The sequence below is a fragment of the Callospermophilus lateralis genome, unplaced genomic scaffold (genome assembly GCF_048772815.1).
Source record: "Callospermophilus lateralis isolate mCalLat2 unplaced genomic scaffold, mCalLat2.hap1 Scaffold_120, whole genome shotgun sequence".
In the NCBI taxonomy this organism is placed as follows: domain Eukaryota; kingdom Metazoa; phylum Chordata; class Mammalia; order Rodentia; family Sciuridae; genus Callospermophilus; species Callospermophilus lateralis.
In genome coordinates this window covers 2,223,206-2,236,729 of record NW_027512320.1, presented here as the reverse complement: position 1 = coordinate 2,236,729, position 13,524 = coordinate 2,223,206, and the positions used below count along the sequence as shown (strand labels likewise).

At 37.1% G+C, this 13,524-nt stretch overlaps 1 pseudogene; it reads left to right on the top strand.

Moving 5' to 3' along the window:
• Positions 1 to 7,335: 7,335 nt before the first annotated feature.
• Positions 7,336 to 13,524, top strand: part of LOC143386706 (kynureninase-like) — an 83,474-nt pseudogene continuing 77,285 nt past the window's right edge.

Here is a 13,524-nt window from a genome sequence, read left to right as displayed (position 1 = left end):
TGCCTTTTGCTTCATCAGAGATACATATTATAAAACCTGTGACACATTTTTCTCATTTTACTTCTCCAAGAATTTTCAAAATCAACAAATATGTAACTTCCTTACTCCCTGTCTCTGTCGCCTGGATCACAATGTATATTTTTATATACCAATATATAATCCTACTGCCATCACAGGTATATTTTTGAGAGTACTCTCACTTTGAGAAATACAAAATTCATGAAGAGATCACTGCCCCCCAATACACTGAAGTAACTGAAAATTCAAGCTGCAGTGAGATTTATACTTCAACAAGTTTAGACATGAAACAATGTAGAGGAAAATGAATATTTTGGGTACATATGTGAAGGATATATATATATCCCCTTATGAATTTCGATTGGCATACATAATATTACACTTTAATGTATTAAATATATATATATATATATATATATATATATATATATATATATATGGTACGAATTTGCATACATGAACTATATGTGTCATATACTTACACTACCTTGATTCTTTGATGTCCATCTGTGTAGATTTACAAGTATAAAAATATACTTATTGGTGTTACTCACATTGCTTCATCTGACTTGAATTCAGGCCGGTAATCAGATGATTAAACAAACATGAAGTTTGAATGGAATTAGAGTGGGCAAAGTAGAGTGGGAATGTAGCCCAGTGGCAAAGCATTTGCCTTCTATGTACAAGGCCCTTGTTCATTCTAACGTGTGCGAGCACACACACACACACACACACATACAATATTGTCATCAGGAGCCAGGTGTGGTGGTATGCACCTATAAACCTACCTACTTGAGAGGCTAAGGCATGAAGATCACTTGAATCTGCGAGTGAAAGAACAGCCTGGGCAACATAACTAGACCCTACTTCGAAAACAAAGAAAAATTCCAGTGGAGGATAGGACTTATATACAGAAATAATTAGGACAAATCATTAAAATCTGTGGAATATCTTATTTCTTCAGAAAAGAAATATTGCACCTTTGCTATATGTCAGGACTTGTGGTAGTCCCTGAAAGGAAATGGTGAAAAGAATACTATCTTTATTCTCATGAGACTCCCAGTAAACGAAGATAGAAAGAAACACAAAATACATACATACATAAGCAAGTAAAATACAGAGAAACAAAATGAATCATGAGAACCCATGCTACAAAAAGACATATAATTCTCCAGCTGATGGAGACAGAACATGTATTTAATTACTTTTTCCCCTGAAATCTTTCAAAACTCTTAAAGGAATTAGGGGTTTACTTTTTGTAAACCCCTGGGCTGGGGTTGTGGATCAGTGGCAGAGCATTTGTCTTTGATATGTGAGGCACTGAGTTTGATCCTCAGCACCACATAAATTTAAACAAATAAAATAAAGATATTCTGTCCATCTACAACTACAAAAATTTTTCTTTTTTTCTTTTTAAAGTAAACCCCTAAAGAACTAAATAGAAAGCAAAGAGGATGGTACCAGTGACATTTTATGAGTTAGCTAGGAAGAGATCAAGTGGTCCAAAAATAAATACATAAAAAGTAAATAAAACTTAAGTCTCCCAATGGTGAAAAATGGAAAGTTACAATTTTACCTTTTAGATCTGTCAAAGGATTGGAAATTACTGAAATTAAGCACCTCTAGAAATGGAGGTGAAAACAGGATAAAAACAGATTTGTGGAAAGTCTGTCTAAAATGTAACTAGAATACAACATACCTGTTTGAATCACCTTTTTTGCTACTGTGACGGAAAGACCCAAACAGAACAATATTAGAGGAGGAAACGTTTATTGAGGGCTCATAGTTTCAATGTACTCAGTCTATAGGCAGCCAGCTCTATTCCTCGAGCCTTAAGGTGAGGCTGAACATCATGGCAAAAGAGTGTGGTGGAGGGAAGCAGCTCACATGATGATCAGTAAGCAGAAAGAGGTCTTCACTTGCCAAATACAAATATATAATCCGAATCCATGCCATCTCCTCCAGCCACATCTCACTTGCTTCAATTACCACTCAGTTAATCCCATCAGGTGATTAATTCTCTAACTGGGTTAAGGCTCTCACAACCCAACATTTCTCCTTTAAACCTTCTTTCATTGTCTCATACATGAGCTTTTAGGGGGAACCTCACATGCAAACCATAATAATGGTATTTCATGATTCCAGGGGAATCTTCCAGACCTTTCTCCAGGAGAAGCCTGGTTAGTCTCTGGGGAAGGGAGAAAAAGCAATATTGAAAACAAATTTTCAGGTTGCCCACTGCTGAATACCAATACTTGGGATATGGGTGTTGGTAGTGAGGAATCGGGTTTCTCCAAAGTTGGCCCTGAAGAATTTAGAGGGGCTAGCTCCTCAAACCTCTGTCTGGCCAGCTTAAGGGCACAAATGACTCATGGGAAGAAAAGGAGGTCTGGATGCTTCAGGGTATTCAGGTGTTTTATCAGGTAAGATTAGCATCTTCTCTGGAATGTGAGAGTAGACCTCAGCCTCCTAGGGGTAGCTTCTGTTATTGGATTAAGACTTTCCCTTACAACCTCACAAACATTAATTACCAATGAATAGGCACTATCTCCAAATACATGAATATTTCATTCAGTTTTTTTTTTTTTAAGGCTGTGACTAAAGGGACCCAATCAGAATCAGAACAACTGTAGAGGAAAGTTTATTTGGGGTCTCATGGTTTCAGAGGTCTCAATCCATAGATACCAGATGCCACAGTCTGGCTGGGCACAATTCAGGAGCCACTTGTCAAAAGAAACTAACTTTATTTTCAGAACCACACAAGCCACACAAAAGAGATCCTCAGGAAAAACCCTCAGAGCCCAACTGCCACCACCAGCTTCCCACATGCAACTCCCCCAACCCCCAGCCTCCCCACCTCCCACAATCCTCCTGCTCTTGAGGCCAATTGGTTGGGTCATGTGGGTGGAGCCAAAAAAGTCCCCCAATGAGCAGCTCCGTGGCCTGAAAGGGCAGTGAAACAGTCCAATGAGCATCACAGCAGAGGAGCCAATCAGCTAGATGTTGCTGGGGCCGCTGTGAGCCAATCATCAGCTGGTAGTCTGAAAGGGCAGGGAAACAGCTCAATGAGCATCCCCAGTGAGCATCACCATAGAGGAGCCAATCAGCCAGATGTTGCTGGGGCCGCTGTGAGCAAATCATCAGCTGGCAGTCTGAAGGTTTGCTGGGGCCCCTTCGGCTGTGCTCTCAACATCTCCCCCTATCTGTTTAAACAACAAGCATGTGGCTTAGGGACTGTGCCTGCCTTAGGTTGTCCAATAGTACATATGGTCCTTACTCGTTATCGGATGAGCTGACCTCAAGGAGTCAGCCTCCTGTCTTAGGTTGGTACCATTGCAATTGGATCTTACCCGTCACTGACTACCGGTCCAGTATACAGCCACACCTGTGAAGAGGTCTTTGTACCAATGGGGGGGGGGTGAGGTTTTTTGCCTCACCTCTGTTGGCCCCCAAATATTAGCTGAACGGTCATAACAAGCAGAAGGGAGGAAGATACACCAAGCCAATTGATGGCTCTTTTTGGAAAAATCATACCACCGATGACATCATCAGCAAAAATACTCCAACACTACCACAAGTCACTGCACCAACAGATAGTTCACAGTGCATACAGGTGAGTTCACAATGCATACAAGTGATACATAATGCAGGCAAGTTCTGCAAGCAGTTCAGTGAAGGCTATTGTAGAAACTGCAGATTGGTTTTATCTTTGTCTTCACCAGCACTGGGATGAAGATAGGAATTCTGGCAATAATGGCTAAAGAAAACATTATGTAACATTCCAGAAGGCACTAAAAGAAAACAATTTTCTTAACAATTTACATTATCTTGAAGAGAATTATTAAATATAATGAAAAGGAAAGGTGAAAGTAAACAGACAGATCTGTTAACCTCTTTTTTTGTTCACATTTTGAAACAACCCTCAACAGCTGTTTACCCAATTTAAATTAAACCATTTAAATCACGTGAAATAAAAAAAATTTGGATCCATTTTTTCATGAGTGCTCATCATATATGATATATGGACATACGTACATTCAAACATATAACACAAAACACAAGTGTGCACACATAATATAATATAGAACACATAACATAATAGTAAAGGCCTTATAACTTTTTACAGGTGAAATCTCCATTGCAATGTTTAAAAACTCTATAGTCAAAAAAATAGAACTGATCAGCAAAACACTAACCTTGGTCTGTATGAGCTCAAAAAACAAAATAGAACTTCATGGTATGGGAAAGGGCAATAATAAAATAGATATTGAAAAAAGCATTCTGGTTCTGTCGCAGATGTAAGAATAACCAAACTGGAGTTCTGGATATTAGCTGTTATGGATTTGAGCCAAATCAACTTCTTTTTGGTCTGTAGAAATCGCTTTAGTTAATCTCTCTGGAATCCAAATCGGCTGCTGTTCTCCCTGTAAAAAAACACAAACAGAGCCCCGACTCCAGACAATCACTGGGTCAGGACCTTTCCATTGTCCTGTTAGAATATCTTTCCAAAGTACTTTAGGCTTATGTACATTTTTTGGAAACATATGACTTTTCGCAGCACTAAGCCCTGATGAATCCAAATTTAAAAAGTTTAGAGTAAAAAGGGTTATTTTAAGTTTATCTTTGGGGAGTATATACCCCTTCCCAATTCATTCTTTTTGCTTTAATAAGTACATTTTAATAGTTTGATGAGCTCTTTCAACTATGCCTTTCCCTGTGGATTATATGGGATTCCTGTGATGAGCAAAATTGTTTAAAAGAGGTAGAAGTATAACCAGGGGCATTATCTGTTTTTAACTGTTTTGGAACGTCCACAGTGGCAAAATTTTGTAAGCAATGAGCTTACAAAAATGAGCTATAACAATGAGCTATAACAACTTTAGTTTTTTCTCCGGTATAAAGGGAACCCATCAAAAATCCAGAAGAAGTATCAACTGTAACATGCAAATATTTTAATTTTCCAAATTCTGGCAAGTGTGTGACGTCCATCTGCCAAATATGGTTAGGTATCAATCCTCTAGGATTGACTCCAAGATTAACTTGTGGTAAAAAGGTCACACGGTATTCTACTCCTTTGATACCTAGTTTTGTTAAACCCTCCTCCTATGGGGCAATTCCTTTTAAAATGTCCTGTTTGTTCACAATTGTAGCATGTTCTTGGCCTGGCATCTAAAGCCTGTTTTACTGCAGCTGCCACAATTTGCCCTTGTTCATTAATGTCTCTGGCATCTAAAGCCTGTTTTACTGCAGTTGCCATGACTTGCTCTTGTTCATTAATGTCTCTACATAATTTAATATATGTGTTTAAGTCTTCATGTTTCCATGGTCTAATGATATCTCTGCACCAACGATTCGCTTGGTCATAAGCCAGTTGTTTTATTAATGGCATTCCTTGTTCTGTATTCCCAAAAACTCTGGTAGCTGTTTGAATAAGCCTATCTACAAATTCAGCGTAAGATTCATTAGCTCCTTGTATTATCTTAGATAATTGACCTTGTAAACCTCCATGTCCTTGTAAAGTCTTCCATGCCTTAACTGCATCTACAGCAATTTGTAAATATACACCAGGATCATATGCAATTTGTTGCTGCTGATCCTCATAAGGTCCCTTTCCTAACAACGTATCTAGATTTCTCTGAGGATAACCGGCTGCTGCATTTCGCCTAGCCGTCTCCGTGCAAAATTCCTCATTGGCAACCTTCCATAACAGGTATTGTCCTCCATTTAGCACAGCTTTACACATATTAGCCCAATCTGCTGGCGTCATGTTCAAGTTGGTAATGGATTCGACCATGTTTACAGTGAAGGGTGCTTGAGGACCATAGGTTGTTACAGCCTCTTTTAGCTGCTTCACTATTTTGAAATCTAGAGCAGGGTGAATTCGTTGCCCTCCTGCCTGTTCAAATACAGGGCATGGTAATCTTTGAGGTCCTTTCTCAGGATCCCATCTATCAACTGCGGGGGTTGGGGGCCTCCCAGCATATGGAGGTGGTGCTGTTGGTTGGACACTTACACCCTCTGGTGATAGAAAGCTGTTAATAGCAGTCTCCTGTTGTAACTTTTCCCCTGATGGCTTTTTTTTGCTCTAAACTTTCTTCCTCTGTCTGACTAGCTCGAGAGACCTTCTCTTTTACTTGAATCAATATGTCTTCTCCTTTCTCTACCTTTGTCTGAATTGAAGGCTTTGGACTAAGCAAACCAGATACGAATGTCCACAATGGCAATGTGCCAACTGGCAGAGTTCCTGGGCTGTTCTTTTTTATTCTTTTTAAATCTTCACCATGATGGTTCCATTGTGATATACTTAACAACTCCTCCTTAAAAAGCCATGGGCTACATTTTTGTATTGTATTAACGTATGCCCTGACTGCTCGTGATTTTACTGGGATGCCTCCTTCCTCTAACAATTTACTTAACACTCTTTCGGTTTGTTTTTTACTAATTTCAAATCCTGTGTTTCTACTATAATCCAACCCAACAAGATGATGCCAAACAAAACCGAGACAGAATGAAACAAAAAGGGAACAACAAAAATTCATTATAGCCTTTCCATCCTCCTGACATGTGCATCCGTCCTTTCTCCCTATCTGTTCCTCAGACGCAAATAGTTTTTCCTCAGATGTGAGTGGCTTTTCTTCCGTCTCACTCATCTCCAGGGACAGGCAACTTAAAACAAAAATGAAGCAAAAAAAAAGAGCAATCTTAAAATGGCTTCCCATCCTCTCACCCTGCCCTCAGGGGCGAGCAGTTTACTTAGCCTCAGTCTTTCCCCGTGCGAGCCACCAAATGCTGCAGTCTGGGTGTGCACAATTCAGGAGCCACTTGTCAAAAGAAACTAACTTTATTTTTAGAACCACACACACCAAACAAAACAGTTCCTCAGGAAAAACCCTCAGAGCCCAACTGCCACCACCGGCTTTCCACATGCTACTCCGCCAACCCCCAGCCTCCCCACCTCCCACAATCCTCCTGCTCTTGAGGCCGATTGGTTGGGTCGCATGGGTGGAGCCAAAAAAGTCCCTCAATGAGCAGCTCCGTGACCTGAAAGGGCAGGGAAACAGTCCAATGAGCATCACCGCCGAGGAGCCAATCAGCTAGATGTTGCTGGGGCCGCTGTGAGCCAATCATCAGCTGGTAGTCTGAAAGGGCGGGAAAACAGCTCAATGAGCATCTCCAATGAGCATCACCGTAGGGGAGCCAATCAGCTAGATGCTGCTGGGGCTGCGTGAGCCAATCATGAGCTGGCAGTCTGAAAGTTTGCTGGGGCCCCTTTGGCTGTGGCTCTCATCAACCAGAGCTCATTCTGTGGAGCTCAAGATGACGCTGAACATCATGGAAGAAGAGTGTGGTAGAGGGAAGTAGAGAGAGAAAGAGACTCCACTCTCCAGATACAAAATATATACCCCATAGCCACACCCCCTAAGAACCACTTCCTCCAGTCACACACCACCTGCCTCCTGTTATCACTCAGTTAACCTAATCAGTGTATTAATCCCTGATATGATTAAGGATATAACCCAATCATTTCTCCTAACCTTTAATTGTCTCACACATGAGTGACCTTTTGGGGGATACCTCACATCCAAACCATAGCAGTGCACCTTACGGACTAGGATTTCAACATACGAATTTGGAGAGAAACAATTCAGTCCATAACATGTATACAGTAATAGAAAAAGGATAAATAAATAGGTTCTAATTTAGCTGCCAGAATTCATATTGGAGATTAGGCAAAGCTACTGGATTATCTGACATGAGGAGGTTTCCCAGCACAATGACTCAACAGGACTGCTTACAGCAAACCCCATTGTACTAGTCAACTTTTTGTCTCTATTGTATTCAACAAGAACAACTTAGAGGAGGAAAAGTTTGTTAGCTCATGGTTTCAGATTTAGTCCATAGTGAGCCAGCTCTATTGCTCTGGACCCAAGGTGAGTCAGAACATCATGGTAGAAGGGCATAGTGGAAAAGCACTGCCCCATTGATGGTAGCCAAGAAGCAGAAAAAGAATAAGAGGCTTCAGGCCAGATAAACCCTTTCAGGACATACCCCCAATGATCCACTTCCTCCAGTCATGCCATACCTACCTTCAATTACCACCCAGTATGTACATTCAAACTAGGATGGATTCATTAGGTTACAGCTCTCATAATCTAATCATTTCACCTCTGAATATTCTTTCATTAACACAGAAGCTTTGGAGGGATAACTTATATGCAAATAACAATAGCTATCATGTTTGCTAAGGAATTCATGTTTAATATTCTCAAATTAAAAAACCTTTAAGAACAATCTGGTTTGGGATTGTTGACCTTATGAACATGAAAGCTTTTCAAAAATTAAAAGGAAAAAACCTTAACTGAAGAGTTTCAAGCAAAAGCTCACTCTTTTGCCAGTCAGTAATTATTGAGTAAACACTATACAAATTTCAATTTGTTAATGTGGTTACATTATAGAATCAAAATATTAATGTAACAGATTATGATAGCAGCAAAAAAGTAATTATATATACATTTCCATAGGCTAAAAACAGCCAATATTGAACAGAACATTCAGAAGTTTGGACATGAAGTATTTAGGGGATTATGCATGAAGGTATGCTCAGTATATAGGACCTGAGTCAAAGATTTTCATAGGAAACCCTAGGGTGAATCTGTGCTGGCATGATTTCTTGATCTAGAGCCCATGGCAAGAATTGTTGGGAATTTAAAGCCAAAAGCCAAAACCAAATATATCCTTCCATACTAGTAGGTCATAGAACACTTGATCCAGCTGTCAGAATTACTTAGAGTATATATTTTTATGGACAATCTGAATAAACCAGGATTTTCTTAAGGATGGGTCAAATTGTGAAAGACTTCATGTGCATTCATTTTTTTGAAAGCCAGTTATATTCATAAAAATGTCTAATATATAAACAAACAAACAAAAAACTGGAAAAAATTCTTGGAAAATTTGACCATGAATGTATGCTTTCCTTACAGATGGATTTTTCTTCTGTTTACTAGATTTTCTTTGAGAACATAAACTGCTTTGTAATCCTGTTATTTTGTGCTTAATACTTATCCCCTAAAGAGGAGTTAAGATGTTTATACACAGGACAGGGAAGTGCTAAGGTGATATTCTGTAGTGAGATTTATTTATGAAGCAAGTAAACCCTATAAAAAGTTTTTCATTGACCATTTAAAAGTTTATTGCTCTGTTGCAACTAATTAAATGTGCAAGTGTTTTGTTGCCCAAAAAGTACATATATGTCACATAAAAATCCCCAAAATTTTAAACCAGCCACCACTTATTGTTACTAAGTAATAAAGAAAAAGGGACTATAAATATTGTTTATTTTAAAAAGTAAAAAGATTAAATTTATTTTTTCCAAAAGTATGTAAAGAAAATTAAATTAAACTGAGATTTTCATCTATCTTCCTCATAAAGTCAGACAATACACATTCTGGGTTTTTTTCAACATTAGCAACCAATTTTGACACTTAAACACTATGTCAAAAAATTCAATTTAATTATGACACTGACTTCCCAGATTTTGGTACACATCACATAGATCAAGGGCTCATCTCCTCTAGGCTGCCCTCAATTTTGAGGACAGTCACAATTGAGGAATCATCCATTCTTCTGATTGACCATCTACATACTGAGGTATTGCAATGCCGCCTCTTTGGGCTTGATAATTTGCTAGAGCAGCTCACAAAACTGAGGGAAACACTTTATTCACTTTGATAAACTTATTATAATGACTACAACTTGGCAACAACCAGTGGAAGAAATGTAGAACACAAGGTCATTTGGGAGAGGTGGGAGGTATGGAGCACACATGCCTTCTCTAAGCCTGTCACCTCTCAGCACTTAGAGCTGTTCTACAACTCAGAACCTCTCTGAATCTCATTGATGAGTTTTTATAGAGCTCAATCTCCAGACACCCTCCCATCCCAGGAGGAGGTTGGTAGATGAGGCTGAATGTTCCAACCATCTAATTATTTAGTCTTTCTGGCAACCAGTCCCGCACCTGAATTAATCTAGAAACTTCATTGGAGTCATCACAACAGCATAAATCTAAACGTTTTCTAAAAGGGCTCTATTCATTTGGGGAATATCCATGCATTTCAGGATTGGTAACAAAGGCCAATTATTTATTATACCACATGTGACTACATTATAGAATCCTCATGTCAGCATTCAGGTATGCTCTTCAAATCAGAAGCTCTCTGAATCTTTTAGTTTCAGTGATTTTGTGTTTTGGTTTTGGATATTGTATCAATGAAATTAAAGATTATTTGGCTCCAAAATATAGTAAAGAACATAAAAGAAATAATTGTTTCTTGAAATGTACAATATCTGCCTTGTATACATAAAACTTAATGAAACATATTTTAAATATCTACATATGTCACCTCCAAAACCTCAAATGTTATATGACAAATACATTCTTACGTATTATATAAAATATTTTCAGTGAATACAGGTTCTTTTTGGTTAATGATTTTGTTGTTAAATACCTATTTTCTTCTCTATAGCTTACAATTTATTAGGGAAAATATCACTGTTGTTTTGTTGTTATTGTTTAAAGTGAATTTAAGCAATATTTTAAAACTTGACTTTTTAAAATATCAGTAATTATTTATCTCCCAAATTTCTTTACTTCTAAAATTGTATATATTAAAGAAATATTCTTTAAGTCAATTAAAAAAGTAATTCGCTGCTTGCTTTAGTAAGAACATATTCTCTCTGAAAGTGTTTGTTTGTGTATATGTGCGTGTATGTATGTGAACAAAATTACAATTTAAAGATCTTAATCTACATTTTTAGAAATTTCTTTAAATTCTTTAAATTTCAGTTTTTTAATTCTAGATTTGAGTAATACTTTCATAAAATAATATAAGTGTTACAGTGAGTTAAGCAGAATAATTGGCTTTTACAGATAGAAGTTTGAAGAAAGCAGGAGTAAGAAACAGAAAATTAATTGTTCCTGTCAAAGTTACTTTCCTTGAAAGGCAGGGACTATAGACAGACTGATTGGTTAATGCCAGCTTACTTTAGAGTAGCTAACTTTTTTCTTGTGAAAGGATAAAGGCAAAGGGCACTTCATTGTCATGCCAATCGAAAGTGGCCAGTTTGGTATTTTGGGCTCTCTATTTAATCCTGATTTCTCAGATCAGATAAGCTGCTTAGTTTCACTTGGTGTCTTGGAACATTAGCATAAGTGACCCCATTTTTATTTTTAGCTTGATATTTTGGGGCTCAGAACAGAAGCTTTGTCCAAAACAATAGCTTCCTGTAAGTTTATTTAACAGTGTATTCATTTTTTGTTGTTGAGAATTCATGCAGTCTCCTCTCTTGCCTTAGTTTCTAGGAATAGGAAGTTCTCAGAAAAATTTGATCAAGTTTGAAGTAAGAAAAACATTTAGTAGCTTTCAATTTCTTATCTACACATATCATACTTCATTTGTTTAGTTGTTTTTTTGTTTTTTTTTTTTTTTGGTTTAAACCCAGGGATGGTCTATCACCAAGCTAAAACACAGCCATTTTTATTTTTGAGATAGGGCCATGTTAAATTACCCAGGCTGATCTCAAACTTGCAATCTTCCTGCTTCAGCTTCTTGAGTCACAGGGATTATAAGTGTGCGCCATTACACTGGCTTCTCTCTCTCTCTCTCTTTCTCTCTCTCTCTCTCTCTCTCTCTCTCTCTCTCTCTCTCTCTCTCTCTTTATTAATGTGGTGCTAAGGATAGAAATCAGGGCCATGGCATGCATGGTAAGAACTCTATGATTAAGTACCACTCCAGTCCCAAGTTACTATTTGTTCTCACTCTGCCTTGCATTGTGTAATGCAAGAAACTTCTTTGGAAATTTCTTTGGAAATAAATGTAAAAATTTAAGTCATAAAATAAAATAATATTGCAATAGTAAACAATACCAAAAGTCAAATGTATTTTTTCCTACTTGCTAGGTAATCTAACTCTGTCATGGACATATACATTGTATAATTTGGGTAATGATTGAATATTTCAGGTTCTTAAAACCATAGTCTTTTTTTTTATCAAAAATTTCTCAAAAAGAAGGAGCAAGAGAATAATAAAAATTATTATGTGTACAAATTAGTAGAGTATTGAGAAGAAAAAGAAAGTGAACAACCATATTTATTCATAGACATAGAAAAGAATTTTGATTTTTGGATGTGAAAAAAAACTATTAATAAAACATTTTACATAGAGCCAACAATTCCACAAAAATATTGAATAACTTTTCATTATAATTAATGTCATATTATCAAAATGCTAGAAATAGAATGGCTGAAGAATATTATTAGTATTATTATTAAGCCTACTTCTCCCTGGGTACATTAAAAAATCACAAAGAGCTAGATACATGCATTTGAACTTATAAAAATGTTGTAATGTGACCATAAATTTCTTTATGTAACTTATGGTTGACCCTCAGAAATTCAGTAATCCCTGGAAGCTCTACCCTAGCAGTTATAGATCCTCTACCATACATTAGTCATCTCTACAGGCCACAGAAATTTGCTACTTGAAAAACAAAGTTTAAAATTATTTGATTTAGCCTAATTATAAATGTGACAAATTCAAAATAACACTTGTGTCTGCTTAATAAAATATGCAGAATATGGTATGGTGGTTATGAGAGCACAAATGAACCCTCTTATCAAACAATAAGCAGCTTGGAGCTTTGTTATCTCACTTTGCAAAAGATTTGAAATTATACTACTATTAGAAATACACACAGGAAGTTTATTATGAGTTTGGATCTCCTATATTTGACTTATAGGGTGTATCTTGTAAGCAATGTTTCCAAATGTAATTCTGAGTCAAAAAAAAATTCTACAGGACTTTGGGAAAGTTAGTTTTTCTCTTTGGATGTCAGTTTTCTCATCAATGAAAATAGAAATATCAAAGTATATATCTCATCAGTTTGCCTTGAGGATAGTGTGAGATAATACTATTGACAAAAAATAATGACTGTGCTTTAATGGATACAAGAAAATATTTTAGCTGGAGCCAAATATGAGTGACGATATCACAGGAACATTGATTCAAATGACACTGATTGGCATGTTTAAAATAGTAACCTCTAATATTTTTTATTCACCATATGATCTATTCATGCATCATCTCTATATACATAAACCCAGGGTACACCTTTTTTTCTCCAAACTCTAAATGATAGGGTTTCAAAACATGCTCCCAGAAATGGTGGAAGAATTACACATGTCACCTGCTGCATTTCATCACATCATGTTCTGGACACAAGATGCAAAACTCACACCTTTCTTATTCTTCTGCCAAAGCCTCATTTTAAAGAGAGCATGAATTACTAAAATCATCTATGTCTGCATTGCCTCTTGTTTTCAAAATCATTCCTATGGTGAGTATATACTTGATTCTTTCAAGGATAGTGTGTTCAACTACCCTCTTGTTGAAATTATCCCTGATCTTATCACTCATTTTATACTTTGCCTAATCTCCTAACATCCTT